The sequence below is a fragment of the Lissotriton vulgaris genome, chromosome 2_1 (genome assembly GCF_964263255.1).
Source record: "Lissotriton vulgaris chromosome 2_1, aLisVul1.2, whole genome shotgun sequence".
NCBI lineage: Eukaryota > Metazoa > Chordata > Amphibia > Caudata > Salamandridae > Lissotriton > Lissotriton vulgaris.
Genome location: NC_141687.1, coordinates 2,052,587,711 through 2,052,611,483, shown reverse-complemented (window position 1 = coordinate 2,052,611,483; position 23,773 = coordinate 2,052,587,711). Strand labels below are relative to the sequence as shown.

At 47.8% G+C, this 23,773-nt stretch overlaps 2 pseudogenes; one reads left to right on the top strand and one right to left on the bottom strand.

The window, feature by feature from the left end:
• LOC147733724 (uncharacterized) overlaps positions 1-23,773 on the bottom strand; it is a 101,887-nt pseudogene that overhangs the window by 42,183 nt on the left and 35,931 nt on the right.
• LOC147733725 (5.8S ribosomal RNA) lies at positions 10,781-10,932 on the top strand (annotated as a pseudogene).

Genomic DNA, 23,773 nt, shown 5'->3' with positions numbered 1-23,773 from the left:
GCGGTGTTAAATGTCTGCAATCTTGCGGGGGAAGAAGGTGGGATGCGAGTCGCACAGGGCTTGTGTAGGTGTGATGTCGTTGGTGTTGGAGCTGGGCCTGGAGAGTTCCTTCACGATGTTGAAGAGCTCTTTGCTGTTGTGTGCTTTGCTGTTTAGGGGGGTTTTTGAAGGAGGCCAGTTTGGCAGATTTGATGAGGTGGTGGTGTCTGCGGGTGGCGTTCTTGTGGGCTGCGTGGCTTTCCTGTGTTCGTTCATGGATCCAGGTCTTCTCTAGCTTTCGGCAGGTTTGCTTGAAGTCTTGGAGGGCTTCAGGAGAACCAGCTCACTTTCTTTCTGGTGTGGCTGTTGGAGGGTTTCTTGAGCGGGGCAAGGGTGTTGGTGCAGTTGTCGATCCACTGTCTGAGGTTGCGGGCGGCGGTGTCGGGTCGGTCGGGTCTGCAGGTGGGCTCCGGTCGAAGGTGGTGGTTGGGTCAGACGGGGATCCGGTGTGTACGGAGTTCATGGTCTTGAGGGTGTCGTCATCGTTAATGTTGGTCCAGGAGATCAGGCGGTTGGTGCGGATGGTTGTCGTGGGGGTGGGGGTCTCAGTGGTTGCTGGGGTGGTCGCAGTGTTAAATGTCTGCAATCTTGCGGTGGAAGAAGGTGGGATGCGAGTCACACAGGGCTTGTGTAGGTGGGATGTCGTTGGTGTTGGAGCTGGGCCTGGAGAGTTCCTTCAGATGTTGGAGAGCTCTTTGTTGTTGTGTGCTTTGCTGTTTAGGGGGTCTTTGAAGGAGGCCAGTTTGGCAGAACTGATGAGGTGGTGGTGTCTGCGGGTGGCGTTCTTGTGGACTGCGTGGCTTTGCGGTGTTCATTCATGGATCCAGGTCCTCTCTAGCCTTCAGGATGTTTCAGAGAACCAGCTCGCTTTCTTTCTGGTGTGGCTTTTGGAGGGTTTCTTGAAGGCAAGGCAAGGCTGTTGGTGCAGTTGTCGATCCACTGTCTGAGGTTGCGGGCGGCGGTCTCGGGGTCGGTCGGGTCTGCGGGTGGGATCCGGGCGAAGGTTGTGGTTAACTGGTCATCGGTGACTTTGCTCAAGCAGTGGCGGGGGATCTGTTGAGTGCGGTGGTGCATAGTGGTCTTCCAGAAGGTGAAGTGGATGCAGCGATGGTCGGCCCAATGGAGTTTGGTGGTGTGGTTGAAGGAAACCTGGGGCTTGGGGTGAAGATGGGGTCCAAAGTGTGGCCGGCGGAGTGGGTGGGTGCTGTGATGAGTTGTCTGAGTCCAAATTTGGCGAGGTTGTCAATCAGGGTGGAAGAGTTAGAGTCTTTGTTGTTCTCCAGGTGGAAGTTCAGGTCCCCGAGGAGGATATAGTCCATGGAGTCAAGGGCCTGTGTGCTGACGAAGTCGGCGATGGAGTTGTTGAACTTTGGTCAGGGTCGGGGGTCTGTAGACAAGGGTTCCTTCGAGAGTGGTGTTGGGGTAGGTGTGGATCTGGAAGTGCAGGTGTTTGGCGGTGCTGAGGGTGTTGTCAGTGTTAGTTGAGATTTTGAGAGTGTTCCTGTGGATGATGGCGATTCCTCCTCCTGCTCAGTTGGTGCGGTCCTTGCGGGTGATCTTGTAGCCTTCCGGGATGGCTATGGCAATGTCTGATGCCGAGAAGGGGTCAAGCCAGGTCACTGTCAGGAAGGCGATGTCTGGGGTGTTGGAGTCCAGTAGGACTGTCTGCATGTACAGGACATTTCCTCTGTCTGATCCAATCTTACCTGTCGTATTAGCTGTACAATATGGTATGGGTGATTGGTAGTGGTGAGTACACCAATCTGGATGGGCATGTCACTAGGCCTAGGTGGTTCCAGGTCATATATGAATATATATGATGACATCTCAACTAAAGTTGAGTAGCATTGTCTCCGGGATACTTTTGTGTGAGAGACACGGGATACATAGCAAAAATAAAATTCTCATCATTATTTGAGAGTTTTGTGAAGAGGACATATGATGAAATTTAACAGTACTTGTGTGAACAGTGTGGGCTGGGCACTTCCTTTGACACATCCTTCTTGGAACTACATATATTGCTGGGAGATCGCTGTTTATGGCTCACAAAAGTGCATAGATAAGTAGGATTCAGAAAACAATAGTGGCGGTAGCAGGTCCTTTTGTGGAATAGGTAGACTGTTGTAAGCATGGCCATGCTAGTTGTTGTCACCTGGTAGCTGTATGTAAAAAGGGGTTAAGAATACAGGGGGATGTCATATCTTGCAACATACATGATGATGGAGTCGAGGCAAGGTGACTCATACAATGGTGGCAGACTGTGGTACAGACATCATTGTGTGCTACTGTTGAATACTCCTGTTGCATACATGCATGGGCTACTGCTTATGTTGAAGTCCATTTAGCCAACCTAGTAGATGTTGTGATAGCTGGACATTTGTTCTGCAATGTGTACTGAGCTGTTCCTTCTCTGTGTCTACATTGCTGGATTTGACCAAGCTCATATGTCATTTTAGCGTCTACCCAGGAACGTGGAGGAGACAGGGCACAGGTCGCTGGCCCAGGTGGGTCCTGTCATGACACAGAAACTGATGGACTTAGGGGCCAAGAGGGCAAGAGTAGTGCCACGGAGGATCCAGACAGCACTTTGTCATCCCAAAAGTTGGACTCCAGTGGCCACTCTTAGGTGGTGGCGGACCCCACCTATCCTGGTACTATGCCATCATTGCCTGCCACCCCTGTACCATCCCTGCTCTCCCTGCTGCTCCCCACCCAGTTTTCCAGACCCGCTACCCTAAAAAGGGAGACGCATTCTCTGCCCCATGCACATCAGACCCTTCCCCAGTGCCCCTAGCTGCCCTTAGTGAGGAAACAAAAGGGGGTGGTGATGGACGGAGCATCTGAATCAATCAAATACTCACACCCAGTCAAAAGATCTGGGTTTAATCCATCACTCTTCTTTAGCCCACTCTGCCACCCCAGTTCAGAAATGGCTATATGCAAATCAGTCCCTCATGGGCCTCATGGGAACAGTCCAGCCCGAACTGCCAAGCCATGTCTTCCCTGGACTGGAAACAAGCTTCCGAGGACCGGCATTTCAGCCGTCTTCAGCCTGGCTTGCTTGAATCCAGTGGCAATGTGAGCAAGGGTCTCACGTTTGAGCATACCCTACCACACTTATGGCGCCAAAAGCGGTACAAAAGGGGGTGGTGATGGACGGAGCATCTGAATCAATCAAACACTCACACCCAGTCTTTTCTTTAGCCCACTCTGCCTCCCCAGTTCAGACATGGCTATATGCAAATCAGTCTGACCCTGTGCCTCATGGGAACAGTCCAGCCCGAACTGCCAAGCCATGTCTTCCCTGGACCTTAAACAAGCTTCCGAGGACCGTTTTCTGGCATTCCAGCCATCTTCAGCCCGGCTTGCTTGAATCCAGTGGCAAAGTGAGCAAGGGACTCACGTCTGAGCATACCCTGCCACACTTATGGCGGCCAAAAGCGTTACAAAAGGGGGTGGTGATGGACGGAGCATCTGAATCAATCAAACACTCACACCCAGTCAAAAGATCTGGGTTTAATCCATCACCGTTCTTTAGCTCACTCTGCCACCCCAGTTCAGACATGGCTATATGCAAATCAGTCTGACCCTGTGCCTCATGGGAAAAGTCCAGCCCGAACTGCCAAGCCATGTCTTCCCTGGACTGGAAACAAGCTTCCGTGGACCGGTCTTCAGCCCGGCTTGCTTGAATCCAGTGGCAAAGTGAGCAAGGGACTCACATCTGAGCATACCCTGCCACACTTATGGTGGCCAAAAGCGGTACAAAAGGGTGTGGCCTTGTGTAAAGCCCTTAGTGAGGAGGCTATTGACCTCCTGAGACAGATCTCTATTGGGCAGACTACACTGTTGAATGCCATCCAAGGTTGGCCCTCAATGGACTCAGATGTTTACCTACCTGGGTTGCATTCACAGTGGTATGTGTGCCATACAAGGATCGTTTTAGGATCTGGCCTCCTCATTAATGACAGACACACGCCCACCCCAGCCTTACACCCCAAGTCCTTACTCTACCGCATCTCAAGACCCTATTCCTCTGCCTGCCCCATAGCACACATACACCTTTGCATTTACTCACCCAAACAGATGCATGCATCACACACAGACCAGAACAGCCTACACTTTGCACAGCCCACATCCTAATCCTACACCCCCACCAACCACAACAGCATTAGCCCTGAGAGTGTGCCAACACCATCTGTAGCATCCCCCACAGCTTGACATTTAGCACACACTTACACACACACACCCATCAACACCACCCACCATCAGCCAAGACAACACACCTGCCACAGCAGAGCAACCTTCACCAGACACTTTCATTCCCTCTTCCTCCCAACCTGACCCCACCTATGATTATCCCACACCCTCTACCTTTGACCAATACTTCACTTTCCTTGGACTTTGCCCTGTTGGATACCTTCCTCCCCTCAACACTGACCCCCTGTTTTCATCACTATTCTCATCCCTTCCACCTCAAGTACCATCCTTCCAAGATCCACCACCAGAAGGAGGTGAAAAGACAACACCCATCCCAAAGCCAAGAAAGCCCCCCTGAGGGAAAAGTCCACGCATACCAAGCCCAAGCCACCTCCCACCCCCAATTGAGATCCTAGTGGTGTCTGGCATACCTAATATATTCCCCTTCCTGGGGAGGATCTCCTGGCAATGTTTAGTAGGCACGCTTGGTGGCAAACCTATTGGTCACCAGCCCCCACCATCACATTTTTAGACTGGTCAATTGCCTGATAACTTTATCAACTTATTTCTGTTTATAATTTATTAACATTTTTTGGGGATACACAGGAGTCCTGTCACTGTTTCAGATCTGAATGTGAAGTAGTTATGTTTTCTGCGATGTGTCACTCCATGTTTGCTCTTACACATAGCTAGGAGTGCAACTAGTGGAGATTATATTGATCCAGTATATGGCACTGGTTATAGTCTATCACAGGAGAAGGCCAACGGTTCCATGGATGTACATATTGGATGCCATGGAATTAAGTAGGGGGATATATCATATGCAGGGTATTTCAACTTCATTTTAAGTATGGGCAAATTTTGCAGATTCGCGGTCCGCAAATTCGCGCGAAATGGCACCTCGAGTGAGCTGTCCATCATAGTGAGGGAAGGGCGGAAAGACGTTACATTACGCATACCCTAGTGTGTGTGTGTCGCAGGGCCAAACGGGCGGGGCTTCTATGCGAGTTTAAATGCCTCTTGTTTATAAAGGGTCAGCGACCGCTCTCAGAGCAGCAGATGAGAAGAAAGCAGCCTCCAGGTCACAGGAAGAACACGGGGATTGCACTCGAGAAACTTGTGGATGCAAAGACCTCCATCAAGAATTACATCTAATTGTAGGCGGTAGATATAGGGAGGAAGCACACCTGCCTTGCCAAGACCGTGCTCACTAGTTGTGTAGGCTGATTATTATTTGAGCTTCATCTCCGGCATGTGCAAAAATCCGCCCACGTGCGAATTTGCGAATTTTCCTGCAATTTCACGCGATTCGCGGATCACGAAATTGCCAGAAATTCGCAAATTCCGCTAGCAGAATGGATTTTGCGCCCATACCTACTTCTTTTGGACAATGTGATCCTCATTTGGGTTAAAGGTCTTGTAATGGTGGAGGCTGGTTATGTATTTGATGTGCTAATTTGACAAACTGTGGATCACTTTACATGGAGGTAAATATGTAGGTCTAATATTGTATGATTTGAAATGGGCATATGTCCACATATGTGTGTTAACCGTTCACCTAACTCATATTCCAATGAAACACACATTCAATTTCTGCTGTTTTTGCTGAGCCAACTAGCACTTCCAGAATTCCAGAATTTACATTACTGTGTGCTTTGATGGTAAAAAGGCCAACGCACAACTACTGAGCACAAGGAGATTGGGAGTCATGTGCCACATTAACTGTGGCTCAAGGGCATCAAGCAGTCAGGTACCCATACCCCCTCACCTTTAGGAAGTCACTGAAAACTTGGTTATTCCAGCAATACCTCACAACTTAGCTAGTTGAGAGCCCACAGTCAGTCACGCTCATGTTGTTTAAGCACAGGGACACTCAATTGAGTACCTGTGTGCTATATATATTCCTAGTAACATAACATAACATATGGTGTAGTGAGTGCTATCATGTATTGGGACTTACTTTTCATAGTGAACAATGTGTTCATGGTTTGCAGGTTTGGAAATGGCAGGTACATAGTAACCTAGGGTCTAGCTATTTTCCAATACTTTCTATAGATGTGGTACACATATTTTGACAAGGACCACAGAGTTTCCAAGAACATCTGTGAGGAGACAAACAAAATATCCCACCTATTTCCTGAGTGACATCATTGTTTTCCATTAAATTACCTATCTGGCCTCCACATGTATGCATTTCAACGAGGTACAGTTTGTACATTCTCCAACTGTGTCATCTACCTTGACCTGTACTATATATTTGTATGTTTTCCACCATTCTTAACAGAATAGCCGTGGTCAATATCATGGTGGAAATGGTGGGGACTTCAGATGGAATGCTTTAAAATGCTATTTGTTAACTGGTAGTTCAAGAGCATTGGTCCACACCATCTGCTGACATGTAATAACATGCTTGTAGTGTTTGTGACTCTATCGATGAAATGAGGTGTACACAATTTACAAACCCCAAATGCCAGTTGCCTGAAGTGGATTATCGGACATTCAAAATTCAACTATCGAGGGCGGAAGTTGACTGTGTGGTAGCCGCCTCCACCAATACTCTTGCTCCTGTGCCAGTGGCGGGACAGCCGGAGGTGGCTCATGGAGGAAGCTGTCGCCAAGCCATCCTAGGTGGGGACACTGCCATGCATGAGTCAGAAGAAAGACTGTACATCAGGGGATAACTCACCAAATTCTGTCCCGATGGTCTCTAACTTTTTGCAACATATTCAAGATGCTTGCGGTGTCCATTTCAGGTGACAGGGCATGCATTGTCGCCTGTTCCATGGGGCCACACTGTCACTGCATGCAGCTCCCATACAGGAGATGGAGTGTACAGTGCTCCCTGTGCTATGGTGCCACAGTGTAATTGCACGCAGTTCCTGCTGCATTACATCACACCATCACGGCTCCACTGCAAAGAGACTACTTGCCCAGCCGAAACCTTGAAATACAGAAGGCGGAAGACCACTGCCATGGCAGGATGATCGTGAGACAGTCTAACTCATATTTGGACCCTAACTACTTCAAAAACGACAAATGCTGCAAGATAATGAAACTCTGCCAGATTCTCTCAGCAGACAATTAAAGAAAAAATATTCATCTAAGGAACTACCTAACCAAGTTAGTAAAACTTATTTTTAAACTAAAACATAATTGTTATTAAACTTAAGAATGTAAATTAGCACACAAATATTAAAACATGTTCCAACTTCTTTCTCTTTTTGTATTTACCGATTCGGTAAATACCGAATCTTAACGATTTGGTAATTTTTACCGAATTTTTAGCTACATAGCATTTACCGATTCGTAAATACCGAATCGGTAAAATTCGGTATTTACGAATCGGTAAATACTATTTACCTACATCTAGCCCTTTCATCCCTAAAGGACTATTTCAAAAACACTTGGGTTGGCAGACTGCTTCTCTATGGACTCAGAAGCAAACCCAAATTCCAGATACTTTGGTGGACAGCACTTTGGCACATGATGCCAAAACAAACAATGCAATGTATGGCTGTGTCTTTAATGATTCCTAATGGGTCACACATTCATGCGGTTGGTCGATGTGCGAATCAATAGGAGTTGCTAAATTAAACTCTGAGTTTTGAACATTAGTGATTTCCTTATTGTAATTCGCAGAGAATCAGAATTAGGTAATTGCTATTCCTAATAGTTATACATCTGGCCCCTAATGATTACACAAGCAATATAATATTACATTTCCTACCCAAAAGAAAGGAAAGAAATAAAACTTACTGGGCCTGATATAGATGGTGGCGGTAATGGTCCCACTGTTGCTATTTCATGGTATTTACCGCCGGCCTTCTTGGCGGTACGCCTGCTGTACTTAAATGTTGGTTTGTCTATGGATGGAAGACTGCCTGAGTCCCGCTCACTCTGCCAGGATTGTTTGTCATCTAAATTCAGGGGACAGGACTGCATCAGCTCTGTGGAGTACTTGAAACGTCTGTCTCATTGGGACAGTGGGAGTCATGTTAAAATCGAAATCAGGCCCATAGTTGGGATTATTTATTTATTTAGCATCTTTGGTCTGTTTGGTTGAAAATACCTGGCCTTGGCCCCAGTCAGGGCTTATGAACCACAGATCGTTAAGGGCTTCTGAAACACAGAGTGCACAGGACTGGGCTTCCCAGAGACAGGCAGCCAGCATGCCCAGGTCTGCATGCCAAGCAGGGTACTAGGCTCCCTTCTCTAGCCAGAGGTGTCATAAAACACCTAGGGCAGGATCCTGCAGTCTTGGGATGCTACCCTTGTTTGGCTGGGTTCTGAAGCTTTGATCGGGCAGCAGCAGGCCCTCGGGTGGAAACCTCCATCCTGGAACCGTCTTTGGGCCTGCCACATAGCAGATTGCATGGGACAGGGTCCCGCAGGCTTCGGGGGGTCTCCCCTGCATGACCGGGTAGAGGAGTTTTGACCGTGCTCCAGACCTTACTGCCCAGGGACGATACCCTGTTTGGCCAGGTTCAGAATCTCTGACCAAGGACGTGGGGTGGGAGCCCCATCCGGGGCTCTGTCCTGGGGCTCTTCACTTGGCAAAGTACCTGGCACAAGGTCCTTCAGGCCTCGGGGAGCTTCAGCTGCGTACTGGGTTCAGGAGCTTTGAACGGGTCCTGTGCACTGCCAGGCCCTGGGGCTTGTGTTCCTGCCCCAGACTCTGTGCTCCAGCCTGTCACATCACCAAGGGGCCAGCAGTCCATTGGGCCCAGAGAGGCTTCCCCTGCTTAGCCGGGTTCCCTGGTGGGCCTTGGGGTGGGAGACCACATCCTGGGCTCTGTCGTGGGACACCTTGGTCTGCTGGGTTCCCATCCCATCCCATCCAAGAACAAGGCACAGTGTGGCCAGATGTATGTCCTTCAAGTTCGACCATCTGGCCGCTCTGAGCCCCTCAGGCATCTGGTCGTGAGCCATGCTTTCTGATGAGGTGTCCAGAAGGCCAGGCATGCCTGGAAGTTCTGGCGAGGGCTCATTTGCCTCCTTCATCCCAGCCAGGGCTCCAAGAGGCTGGGTGCATTCTCACATGTGGTCCCCTCTGTCACTCAGTTAACACAGATTACAGAAAAGGGGGGTACACTTCCTCTGGATTTAAAGGGACAGGGTACTTTGGACCCCCTTGCAGTCCAGCGATTCTCAGCGGGGTTCTACCATGGCCTCGGCTTTCCTGCACGGTACCCCAGAGATCCAGGTCAGCACCTGCCTTCTGGCCCAGCCTGATGGTCCATTCCTCCGAGCCTGCCTTCACCGAGAGCAGACAGGGATGTGAAGCCAAAATCCCTGTGCAGGCCTGCTGGCCAGGGGAGAGTCCAGACAGGCTCAATTCTCTGATTGATTGTGTATGCTTGGTCCATTTTGTGATGGATGGCTTGGCCAGTTTTGGCTGTTGTTTCAAGCAAAGAACTTTCACCTTTCCAGGGACCGTCTGACTCGAGGGACTGCCATTCACAGGGGCTCTTCCCTTCCCAGCAGACCAGAGGTTGAGCAGCCTTTGCAGCTTGCGCCTCCCCACTGATCCCACCAGTGTGGAAGGGGTCAGTGTAACCAGGTCCCAGATGCCACCTTTTTGTCTGTGGCCCCAATCAGGGCTTCTGAACCACAGAGCGCTCAGGGCTTCTGAACCACAGAGCACACAGGACGGGGCTTCGCAGGGACAGGCAGCCAATAGGGCCAGGTCTGCATGCCCACCAGGGTCCTTGGCTCTCTTCTCTAGCCAGAGGTGTCAAAGCACCTGGGATGGGATCCAGCATCCTTGGGATGCTACCCCTTCTTGGCTGGGTTCAGAGGCTCTGATCAGATCCCTGGCAGGCCATGGGGTGGGCTCCCCCACCAAGGAGGACACAACCTAAATCTTGAGGGATAGAGGAAGGGCCAGCTTGGCCCCTCCAAGAGGAAAATGACAGAAAGCACTCCTGGGGCAGAACCCATGATCACCCTGCACTACCCAGTGTGGGCAACGAAATGGCAGTGCCTCCTCAGGCTGGGACCACCCCCAAAGGCCCTGCTGCCCCAGGCTGTGAGAGGACCCCAGCTCCTCTTGGCAGGAGCAAACAGGATGGGGGAAGCAACCCAGCATTTCTATTCCAGCACCTCTGGCCAGGGCAGTGGTGAGTAACCAGCCGGCATGGCTCAGGTCATAGTCCAAGCTGGGGACTCTTGACACCACTGGCATCAAGCCTGGTGGCATGCAGCTGATGTGCCTTGAAGGAACCCTCTCTCATTGTCAGGAACCTATTTCGTCCTGGTCTCAGGCAACTGGACTGAGGGTTTGAAAACTTGTGTGTCCCTCCCGGCCTTCAGGGCTGATTGGCTCTGCCACTCTGGCAGCCCCTACTCCCATAGGGGAGGGACAGGGGCTCCTGGGTCTTGGGCCTGAAAATATTCTTTGAATCATGGAGGCTGACTCTCAGAGGGGGATCCTTGATGGGATAGCAGGTTGTCTCCCCATGAGGGTGGCGGATGAACTGGCACTGTTACCTTTCTCATGCCTCAACTCTGCCCACAGGGGGAAACACTGTAAAACGTTGCCTGTAACTCTTGGTGGTGGATCCCTCACCTAGGGCGACGATGAAAACCGCAGCCAGCTGCAGAAATTAGTGGGAATTGCAGGACACATTGATCAGCAACACTTTGAATGCATCTTCGGGCCATGTTTCTCCCGGGGCTACTCCTGTCTCAGGGTTGCTCGATTGTCAATTGTCTGGGGCTTCCCTAGGGCTTAGCTGGTGCCATTGCAGTATAGGTTTGCTATGCTCTCTTCATCCCCCCACAAGGTCATACGTCTCTATTGTTGCCTGTCACAGGATCTCACCCCTGGTCCTGTCATGCAGATATGGCACCAGTGCACCTTGTCTACTCTCCTGCCTCAGTGGGGCACAGGCTGGCTACCGGTCCACTTCGGACACGGCCAGAGGCACCTAATTATGTGCCATGCATGTCTGTCAGTCTTTGGGGTCTAATGGCTGCCCGTGCATACCCCCTCAGACACCCACCAGCCATGTTCCAGTGACAGGCACTCACCTGCCTGGCCTGCAGGTGCCTGCACACCCCATGGGCCTCAGTCTCCAACCTGGGAAAAAGGGTGGACTACCATGCCCTCAGCACCTGCAGTACAAGGGCTGGTATCCCTGGCTGCCCAAAGCTTAAACTTCCAACTCTGCCCTCTGATCAGACATGGTGACCCACTGAATTTAAGCATGTAATTAAGTGGTGAAAACGAAACTAACCAGAATTTCCTCAGTAAGAGTGAGTAAAGAACAAAGGGGCCCATCGCTGAATCCCCTCCCTAGTGGTGGGTGCTGAAAATTTGGCATACATAAGACTGGCTTCCCGACATCGCTTGGGGGCTCAAGACCTTCTGATCGAGGCTCAACCCACGGACGATGTTAGGGCATGGACCAAAGTGTGAAAGGAAGGGGGCCGCCTCCATTGCCCTTAGTACACCAGATGTTCATGGGGCACCCAATGCCAAATCCCTCACTGTGATCTATTGAAAGTCATCCTCTCAACCAAGGTTTTGCCTGGGTCCACCTTCCACCACTTCCGGGGGTGGGGTACTTTACTAGCAAGGCTGGTGGGAGGTACATGAGGAGGAGCTGTGGGCCCATGGGAGGCCACCTCCTTCATATAGCACTAGGCCTCCCCCTCCTGCTCAGTGCTGCTGGGTGGAAGTATGGGGGCACAATCCCTTGCACATCACCAAGGTAACCAGATGGCCAGAGCTGGAGTCCTACCCTCCCTGGAGTCCTACCCTTCCACATGAGTCTCCAGGAGACAGTAACCTCAGGAAGGGGCTTCCCGAATCCGGCCTCAGAGAGCACAACCACTCGTAGTTGGACTGCAATGTGATTGGTGCCTGGGTAATGGGCCATGGGCCATCTAGTCTCTAGGTCGTCCCAGGGAATCTGGTCGCTGGGTATTCCCAAACCTTATGGTCACTGAGCTGAGCAATCAGATGGCCAGCTGCTCTGCTGGACTAATAGTCACGGAAAATAGGCTCACTAGGCTTGCCCATTGGGAGAGGATTCCTTGGCTATTAAGCCCCCATCAAGGTGGGCTGAGCTTAACCCATATTAGATCCCCGGGATCTAGGAAGGCACTCACCCAAGGAAGCATACTGAGTGCATGGTATGGTGGTGGCAGTTACTACCCAGGGCAGGGTGGCTGCAGACCAGGGAGGACTTGCTTAATCCTCCACTGGGTTTGGCGTAAGGAGCAGAAACCAGAACTGCTTGAAGGACCAGCTCCCGGGGTGCCAAGCTGAAACACAAGCCAGTGAGTGCCCTGAGAAGGCCTCAGCAGATGCCTGGTTCTGTTCTTAAATGGCAGTGACAGTCGATGTCCCATGCCACCCAGGAGTTACAGTTGGCAGGCCCTGCACAAGTCTTACCATTTTCCTGTGAATGAGCGGTGCCTGGCAATGGGTAATTGACAGGCCCAGGAAGTCCTATACTCCTTCTTTGTCAAGGAGGGAGGCTGTAGTCGCGCCTTTGGTAAAATCTCCAGAAGGGTCCAGGCAAGATGAATTGGCCCTCCATGCTGCAAAGTGCACAGGGGAAAATGGGTGGAATGGGTGCTGTGCTCCCGGACTAAGCAGCCTGCCCGACTCTGATCTATTGGGCAATGGGCCTGATTTAGATCTTGGGGGTATTGGTCCTGCAGTAACTTTTCCATTGGATTCCCCACCCACCTACTTGTTGGTGCACGTGCTGTATTGAGATGTCGGCGTTCTATGGACAAAATACCACCCTTGGTCGAGCAGACTCCATAAGCCCTTCAGAGAACTTGTAACTGCTACCACAGAGGAACAGCATAAGTCCCATCAAGATCTAAATCAAGCCCTTTCAGTTTTTTAGCTTCAGAAGCTTTTTTGCGTCAGGTCTTTTTCTGTTTCTACATAGTACATTATAGAAATCCACCAAAATGGGAAAAATGTTGTCCAAAAAGTTCCCTCAAAAATGCAAAGATAAAATGACTCCAACAGAAATCCCACAAAGCAAGCGAAAGTATCTGGGCACCACGAAAGACCTTAGAAAGTATTTGAAAAACGAAACACTCCACAAAACCCCCAAAAAAGGAAATTAAACCAAAAAGCCTTGGATTTTTACAAACTAAAAATTAGTTATTTAAAAAAAAAACGCAAACTCCCAATGCCCATTTACCATGCTCACAGGAAACATCCTGTAAAGTAAATTGCAACACCCACACTCAAAACACATCACATTTCCAAAAGTACATATACTTAACAGTTAATCATCAAAATATATCTAACATAAGACAATTTAACATAACATAGTGATATATTATTGAAATAGTGTAGAAAAAAGCAAAAGCTACAAAATTGAAAAATCAGTAACACTATTACTTTTAAATATACATAAATCCCAAAACATCACCGTAAATAACTTGAATACCTCCCCTTTAAACTTCCTCTACCCTCAAAACCCTTAAAACGTCCTTAAATAAATGTACCAGTTCTGATGAACAGCAGCACCTTACTGCGACCTGTTTCTGGGAAAATAGATGAAAAATAACACAAATAGATTCCAAAACGGAAGGTAGAAGTAAAAAAAAAAGTCTGCTTAATAAAACTGAAATAAGATTATCTCCTCATTGACATGAATGTGAAATATTGTATATGTGTAAACAAATGTAAAAAATGTTTAAACGGAAAACATGTCAAAGAATCTTGTGAACAAATGTAGACATCATTTTAAAGTATAAATTATATGATAGAATAAAATATAATATTAAATTATAATATTAAATACATACTGACAAAACATATGTTAAATAATCTTTGAAAAATATATATTAAAAAGTTAAGAAATGTAAAAAAAACTGTTATGCAGTGGTAAATAAAAGTTGAAAATATACAACATAAAATAATATTGAAATATATGCAAATGTTTTTATTACAAAAATATTAAAACAAATATTTACTTAACTTTAATTAAAGAAATATTTATACCATAAAGTATGTATAATTTAAAATATAGAACTATACAATAAATACATTTTGAAAACATAAAAAGTAAAGTAAATTTGACATGCCTTTTTTCATACCAAAAAATAAAATTCATAATATTATTGGTTACAAAAATCTATTTTAAGTTTTTTTTCTAATCACCAACAATACTACTAAAATAACACAAATTATTTTTACTACACAGAAATAAAGTTAACATAAAAGATTTCAGATTAAAATTCCAAACTTAAATATTCACACTCCAACATGAATAATTGAAAAACAAAATGTTAGACACTAAAGGAGTGAAATTTACAATTCCCATTCCAATCTAACCATAATGGAGGAATGTGTTGGAAAATTAAGGTGTTACATTTGCTAATCCCACTCCAATCTAAAACAATTTGATAAAGGTGCTGGAGAGTGGAGGGGTGACATTTACTATTCGCACGCCAATCTAACCATAATGGGTAACATGTAAGAAACTAAAGGTTTGGCATTTACTATTCCCACTTCAATATGAACCAATTTGAGGAAAGCGCTGGACACTAGAGTGTTGACATTTACTATTCCTACTACAATCTAACCATATTGAGGGAAGGTGTTGGACACTAAAGTATTTACATTTACAATTCCCACTGCAATCTAAACAAATTTGGGGAATGTTTTGGATAGTAAAGGTGTGACATTTACTATTCCTACTCCAATCAAAACCAAGTTAAGAAAAGTGGCACTAAAGGGGTATTATTATTATTATTATTATTATTAATAATAACAATATAATTATTATCATTATTATTATTAATATTATTATTATTATTATTATTATTATTATTATTATTATGATTATTATTATTATCATTATTATTATTATTATTATTATTATTATTATTATTATTATTATTATTATGATTATTATTATTATTATTATTATTATTATTATGATTATTATGATTATTAATATGTACTATTCCCACTTCAATCTAAACCAATTTGGACACTAAAGGTTTGACATTTACTATTGACAAGCAAATCTAAACCTATTTGGGGAAGATGTTAGACTCGAACGGCGTTCCATTTACTGTTTCCACTCTGATCTAAACAAATTTGGGAAACGTTTTGGATACTAACAGGGTGAAATTCACTATCCCCACTCTAATCTAAGGCTATTTTAAGAAGGTGGTGGAAAATAAAGAGGTGAGATTTTCAATATCCACTTCCTCAACTCAATTTTATTAATTTAGATCTGTTCAGAGAGCAGCAATATATACAATTTTAAATGCCTAATAAAATACATTAAAAAAACAATCTCCAAATTAATAAGCTGCTGATATAATAGGCAACAATGATTTAAAAAATGTGTACAAATTGCAGCACACAAATTCATTCAGGGATGATTTTGCTAGGGCAATCAGATCATTAGTTTTAAACACACTGTATTTAAAACATAAAGGGTTTAAAAACCGCTTCTGCACTTTTAGCATCAATTTATAGGGACAGACAAACAATACATGCTTAGTACTAAGTAAGAGCGTAAAATCGGTTCCGCTTGCGGAATTTGCGGATTTTCGGCAAATTCGCAATGTGCGAATTCTCGTAAATTTGCAGAAAATTCGCAAGTTCGCATGCAGGGGATTTTTTTGCTTGGTCGCGCTTGACAAATACAATATTGCGGCACGCGGAGTTCACTTACCGTCATTCAGTGTTTGAAGAGTTGTTTTTCTCGATGTTTGCGTGTGCTGCGCCATTTTGGATCTTGCTGCGTGATCCAGCGGGAGTTTGTCGACCGCGATTACATCATCGCAGCCCGCCACCTTGCACAGCGAGAATTTGTCATTGCGAGTACATCATAAAGGCTTGTGATCACGTATCGTGGGAGTAAACAATTGCGAACACATAGATGCGGTGGGCAGCAACAATCTCGCACTAGCAAAATTGCAAAATTTGCAATTCTGCACAAGAAATCCACCAGCAGGCAGCATAAACCTTCTGAAAATGATGATTTTTATCAGAATAACTCCTCAGGTTGACATTTGCATGCACTTTTTTTGCAAGGAGTCCATTTTGGGAGGGGGTGGGAGGAAGGAAGTGCCCCACAGTCTCCAACTTCCTGTTCCTGTCCAGCAGGCTCCTCCCAGTGCTTTGTTCATGTCCTGGTCACTTTCATTTGGATCTTGTCCTGGAAGGATTACTTTTTGTGGATGCTGCTGGATATTTGGATTTGAGGCCTTTTTGACTTTCCTTGGATCACTTTTGGATTAGAAATTTCACAAGTATGTTGATGTTCTTTGTTTGGGGCATTACAGTTGCTGCAACTACAATTTTGGAACTTTTTCAGAACATTAAATAAAATATATTGTGGCTAGCCACAGTATCCAGTAGGACCAGGGTTCGTTATGGGTGCATGATACAACTGTTTTGTTGAATTTCAACATCATTTAGGGCATGGATGGCATTGGATTGGGGTGATTTTTGTGTATTTTTCGATTTTTGGGATGTTGTTGGGGCCTTGCGCCCAGGGGTACTCAGTGGTGCATGGAGTGAGTCTTTCTGTGGGGTCTCTTCAATGTAAACATCATGGAGGGCATGAATGGCATTGGATTGTGGTGATTTTTGTGTGTTTTTCGATTTTTTGGCTGTTGTTGGGGCCTTTTGCCCAGGGGTACTCAGTGGTGCATGGACTGAGTCTTTCTGTGGGGTCTCTTCAATGTAAACATCATGGAGGGCATTAATGGCATTGAATTGTGGTGATTTTTGTGTGTTTTTCTATTTTTTGGCTGTTGTTGGGGCCTTTTGCCCATGGGTACTCAGTGGTGCAAGGACTGAGTCTTTCTGTGGGGTCTCTTTAATGTAAACATCATGGAGAGCATGGATTGTATTGGATTGTGGTAATTTTTGTGTGTTTTTCGATGTTTTGGCTGTTGTTGGGGCCTTTTGCCCAAGGGTACTCAGGGGTGCATGGAACGAGTCTTTCTTTGGGGTCTCTTTAATGTAAACATCATGGAGGGCATGGATGGCATTGGATTGTGGTGATTTTTGTGTGTTTCTCGATTTTTTGGCTGTTGTTGGGGCCTTTTGCCCAGAGGTACTCAGTGGTGCATGGACTGAGTCTTTCTGTGGGGTCTCTTTAATGTAAACATCATGGAGGGCATGGATGGCATTGGATTGTGGTGATTTTTGTGTGTTTTTTGAGTTTTTTGGGGTGTTGATAGGGCATGGCCTTGTGGGTGCCGGCCATTTTGAGGACTGGTACAGGCAGGGCCTGGCCATGTGGTGTGGGTCTAGGGGCTATTTTGAAGCCAGGCAGTGTGCTTTGTTGTGCCATAGGCCTGCACCCAGTCTGCCATGCTTTCATCCATTATGCCCAGGGGTACTCTGTGGTGCATGGGCCTAGTCTTTCTGTGGGGTGTCTTGAATGTAAACATCATTGAGGGCATGGATGGCATTGGATTGTGGTGATTGTTCTGTGTTTTTCGATTTTTGGGGGTGGTATTGGGGCCTGTCCATGTTGGTGGGGGCCATTTTGAGGCCTGGTCCACGCAGGGCCTGGCCTTGTGGGTGAGGGTCAAGGGGCCATTTTGAAGCCAGGCAGTGTGCTCAGGCCTGCACCCAGTTTGCCTTGCTTTCAACCATAATGCCCAGGGGTACTGAGTGGTGCATGAGCCTAGTCTTTGTGTGGGGTGTCTTGAATTAAAACATCATTGAGGGCATGGATAGCATTGGATTGTGGTGATTTTTTTGTGTTTGGTGATGGGGCCTCTCCATGTGGGTGGGGTCCATTTTGAGGCCTGGTCCACGCAGGGCCTGGCCATGTGGGTGGGGGTCTAGGGGCCATTTTGAAGCCAGGCAGTGTGCTTTGTTGTGCCATAGGCCTGCACCCAGTCTGCCATGCTTTCATCCATTATGCCCAGGGGTACTCAGTTGTGCATGGACCGAGTCTTTCTGTGGGGTGTCATGCATTTCAACATGATTGAGGGCATGGATGGCATTGGATTGTGGTGATTTTTGAGTGTTTTTCGATTTTTTGGCTGTTGTTGGGGCCTTTTGCCCAGGGGTACTCAGTGGTGATTGAACTGAGTCTTTCTGTGGGGTCTCTTGAATGTAAACATCATGGAGGGCATGGATGGCATTGGATTGTGGTGATTTATGTGTGTTTTTGATTTGTTGTCTGTTGTTGGGGCCTTTTTCCCAGGGGTACTCAGTGGTACAAGGACTGAGGCTTTCTATGGGGTCTCTTTAATGTAAACATCATGGAGGGCATGGATGGCATTGGATTGTGGTGATTTTTGTGTGTTTTTCGATTTTTTGGGGTGTTGATGGGGCATGGCCATGTGGGTGGGGGCCATTTTGAGGACTGGTACAGGCAGGGCCTGGCAATGTGGTGTGGGTCTAGGGGCCATTTTGAAGCCAGGCAGTGTGCTTTGTTGTGCCATAGGCCTGCACCCAGTCTGCCATGCTTTCATCCATTATGCCCTAGGGGGACTGAGTGGTGCATGGGCCTAGTCTTTCTATGGGGTGTCTTGAAAGTAAACATCATTGAGGGCATGGATGGCATTGGATTATGGTGATTTCTATGTGTTTTTCGATTTTTTGGGGGTGTTGATGAGGCATGGCCATGTGGGTGGGGGCCATTTTGAGGACTGGTACAGGCAGGGCATGGCCATGTGGTTGGGGTCAAGGGGCCATTTGGAAGCCAGGCAGTGTGCTTTGTGCCGTAGGCCTGCATCCAATATGCCTTGCTTTCATCCATTATGCCCAGGGTTACTCAGTGGTGCATGGGCCTAGTCTTTCTGTGGGGTGTCTTGAATGTAAACATCATTGAGGGCATGGATGGCATTGGATTGTGGTGATTGTTCTGTGTTTTTCGATTTTTGGGGGTGGTGTTGGGGCCTGTCCATGTTGGTGGGGGCCATTTTGAGGCCTGGTCCACGCAGGGCCTGGCCTTGTGGGTGGGGGTCAAGGGGCCATTTTGAAGCCAGGCAGTGTGCTCAGGCCTGCACCCAGTTTGCCTTGCTTTCAACCATAATGCCCAGGGGTACTGAGTGGTGCATGAGCCTAGTCTTTCTGTGGGGTGTCTTGAATTAAAACATCATTGAGGGCATGGATAGCATTGGATTGTGGTGATTTTTTTGTGTTTTTCGATTTTTTGGGGTGGTGATGGGGCCTCTCCATGTGGGTGGGGGCCATTTTGAGGCCTGGTCCACGCAGGGCCTGGCCATGTGGGTGGGGGTCTAGGGGCCATTCTGAAGCCAGGCAGTGTGCTTTGTTGTGCCATAGGCCTGCACCCAGTCTGCCATGCTTTCATCCATTATGCCCAGGGGTACTCAATGGTGCATGGACCGAGTCTTTCTGTGGGGTGTCATGAATTTCAACATGATTGAGGGCATGGATGGCATTGGATTGTGGTGATTTTTGAGTGTTTTTCGATTTTTTGGCTGTTGTTGGGGCCTTTTGCCCAGGGGTACTCAGTGGTGCATGAACTGAGTCTTTCTGTGGGGTCTCTTGAATGTAAACATCATGGAGGGCATTGATAGCATTGGATTGTGGTGATTTATGTGTGTTTTTTGATTTTTTGGCTGTTGTTGGGGCCTTTTTCCCAGGGGTACTCAGTGGTACATGGACGGAGTCTTTCTATGGGGTCTCTTTAATGTAAACATCATGGAGGGCATGGATGGCATTGGATTGTGGTGATTTTTGTGTGGTTTTTGAGTTTTTTGGGGTGTTGATGGGGCATGGCCATGTGGGTGGCAGCCATTTTGACGACTGGTACAGGCAGGGCCTGGCCATGTGGTGTGGGTCTAGGGGCTATTTTGAAGCCAGGCAGTGTGCTTTGTTGTGCCATAGGCCTGCACCCAGTCTGCCATGCTTTCATCCATTATGCCCAGGGGTACTCTGTGGTGCATGGGCCTAGTCTTTCTGTGGGGTGTCTTGAATGTAAACATCATTGAGGGCATGGATGGCATTGGATTGTGGTGATTGTTCTGTGTTTTTCGATTTTTGGGGGTGGTATTGGGGCCTGTCCATGTTGGTGGGGGCCATTTTGAGGCCTGGTCCACGCAGGGCCTGGCCTTGTGGGTGAGGGTCAAGGGGCCATTTTGAAGCCAGGCAGTGTGCTCAGGCCTGCACCCAGTTTGCCTTGCTTTCAACCATAATGCCCAGGGGTACTGAGTGGTGCATGAGCCTAGTCTTTCTGTGGGGTGTCTTGAATTAAAACATCATTGAGGGCATGGATAGCATTGGATTGTGGTGATTTTTTTGTGTTTGGTGATGGGGCCTCTCCATGTGGGTGGGGTCCATTTTGAGGCCTGGTCCACGCAGGGCCTGGCCATGTGGGTGGGGGTCTAGGGGCCATTTTGAAGCCAGGCAGTGTGCTTTGTTGTGCCATAGGCCTGCACCCAGTCTGCCATGCTTTCATCCATTATGCCCAGGGGTACTCAGTGGTGCATGGACCGAGTCTTTCTGTGGGGTGTCATGCATTTCAACATGATTGAGGGCATGGATGGCATTGGATTGTGGTGATTTTTGAGTGTTTTTCGATTTTTTGGCTGTTGTTGGGGCCTTTTTCCCAGGGGTACTCAGTGGTACATGGACTGAGTCTTTCTATGGGGTCTCTTTAATGTAAACATCATGGAGGGCATGGGTGGCATTGGATTGTGGTGATTTTTGTGTGTTTTTCGATTTTTTGGGGTGTTGATGGGGCATGGCCATGTGGGTGGGGGCCATTTTGAGGACTGGTACAGGCAGGGCCTGGCAATGTGGTGTGGGTCTAGGGGCCATTTTGAAGCCAGGCAGTGTGCTTTGTTGTGCCATAGGCCTGCACCCAGTCTGCCATGCTTTCATCCATTATGCCCTAGGGGGACTGAGTGGTGCATGAGCCTAGTCTTTCTATGGGGTGTCTTGAATGTAAACATCATTGAGGGCATGGATGGCATTGGATTATGGTGATTTTTATGTGTTTTTCGATTTTTTGGGGTGTTGATGAGGCATGGCCATGTGGGTGGGGGCCATTTTGAGGACTGGTACAGGCAGGGCATGGCCATGTGGTTGGGGTCAAGGGGCCATTTGGAAGCCAGGCAGTGTGCTTTGTGCCGTAGGCCTACATCCAATGTGCCTTGCTTTCATCCATTATGCCCAGGGTTACTCAGTGGTGCATGGGCCTAGTCTTTCTGTGGGGTGTCTTGAATGTAAACATCATTGAGGGCATGGATGGCATTGGATTGTGGTGATTGTTCTGTGTTTTTCGATTTTTGGGGGTGGTGTTGGAGCCTGTCCATGTTGGTGGGGGCCGTTTTGAGGCCTGGTCCACGCAGGGCCTGGCCTTGTGGGTGGGGGTCAAGGGGCCATTTTGAAGCCAGGTAGTGTGCTCAGGCCTGCACCCAGTTTGCCTTGCTTTCAACCATAATGCCCAGGGGTACTGAGTGGTGCATGAGCCTAGTCTTTCTGTGGGGTGTCTTGAATTAAAACATCATTGAGGGCATGGATAGCATTGGATTGTGGTGATTTTTTTGTGTTTTTCGATTTTTTGGGGTGGTGATGGGGCCTCTCCGTGTGGGTGGGGGCCATTTTGAGGCCTGGTCCATGCAGGGCCTGGCCATGTGGGTGGGGGTCTAGGGGCCATTCTGAAGCCAGGCAGTGTGCTTTGTTGTGCCATAGGCCTGCACCCAGTCTGCCATGCTTTCATCCATTATGCCCAGGGGTACTCAGTGGTGCATGGACCGAGTCTTTCTGTGGGGTGTCATGAATTTCAACATGATTGAGGGCATGGATGGCATTGGATTGTAGTGATTTTTGAGTGTTTTTCGATTTTTTGGCTGTTGTTGGGGCCTTTTGCCAAGGGGTACTCAGTGGTGCATGAACTGAGTCTTTCTGTGGGGTCTCTTGAATGTAAACATCATGGAGGGCATTGATAGCATTGGATTGTGGTGATTTATGTGTGTTTTTTGATTTTTTGGCTGTTGTTGGGGCCTTTTTCTCAGGGGTACTCAGTGGTACATGGACGGAGTCTTTCTATGGGGTCTCTTTAATGTAAACATCATGGAGGGCATGGATGGCATTGGATTGTGGTGATTTGTGTGTGTTTTTCGATTTTTTGGGGTGTTGATGGGGCATGGCCATGTGGGTTGGGGCCATTTTGAGGACTGGTACAGGCAGGGCCTGGCAATTTGGTGTGGGTCAAGGGGCCATTTTGAAGCCAGGCAATGTGCTTTGTTGTGCCATAGGCCTGCACCCAGTCTGCCATGCTTTCATCCATTATGCCCTAGGGGGACTCAGTGGTGCATGGGCCTAGTCTTTCTGTGGGGTGTCTTGAATGTAAACATCATTGAGGGCATGGATGGCATTGGATTATGGTGATTTGTATGTGTTTTTCGATTTTTTGGGGTGTTGATGGGGCATGGCCATGTGGGTGGGGGCCATTTTGAGGACTGGTACAGGCAGGGCATGGCCATGTGGTTGGGGTCAAGGGGCCATTTTGAAGCCAGGCAGTGTGCTTTGTGCCGTAGGCCTGCATCCAATGTGCCTTGCTTTCATCCATTATGCCCAGGGTTACTCAGTGGTGCATGGGCCTAGTCTTTCTGTGGGGTGTCTTGAATGTAAACATCATTGAGGGCATGGATGGCATTGGATTGTGGTGATTTCTATCTGTTTTTCGATTTTTTGGGGTGGTGTTGGGGCCTGTCCATGTGGGTGGGGCCCATTTTGAGGCCTGGTCCAGGCAGGGCCTGGTCTTGCGGATGGGGGTCTAGGGGCCATTTTGAAGCCAGGCAGTGTGCTTTGTTGTGCCATAGGCCTGCACCCAGTCTGCCATGCTTTCATCCATTATGCCCAGGGGTACTCTGTCAGTGGTGCATTTTATTGGTCTTTCCATTTTGGGGGTGGGTTTAATAAAAATGCTTACTTGCAAACTATTAATTGAAGTGCTACATATGCAACATTTATTTAACTGATGTTCCTCTCGCTTCGTTTGCTTTTAGGTGCAGAAAGACGAACCATCAGCCTCATCGTTCCTCATCAGTGCCAGGAACAAGTCCTGCTGCGGTGTGTGCAGCACAACGTCACGTGTGGCCACAGACAACTCTGGAACTTGTGCAACTGCGGCCTGCTGTTCTGACATCTGAAGAAGATGGCCCCAAAAGAAGTTGCCCGTAGCTCCTCTAGCAAGAAAGTTGCCAGTAAGGAGCAGAAGAAGCAAGTGGCGCCACTTACCAAAGAGACTGGTGTGTCGACCGCCCCATTTTTTGGGGAAAAAAAGTACGTCTGCAGCAGCAGCGGGGTCTGCTGGGGACCAAGCTGGGAGCAGCATCTCCGCTCCATTGGGCTCAGTGCCACCACCACCACGCCAACTTCGGTCCAAGCCCTTGAGTGCTGCAGAGGCAGCCAGTATAGTCGTTCAATCACCATCAACCAGTGATGTTGGCTCATCGCAAGAAAGTAGCAGCATCCCTCAATCAACACAGGTTGTTGTAACTCATCTGACGAGTGTTCAACAACCACAGCTGCAACAACAACCACATGTGCAAGTACAAGCCCAAGTACATGTGGAAGGAGAGGCGGCGCAAG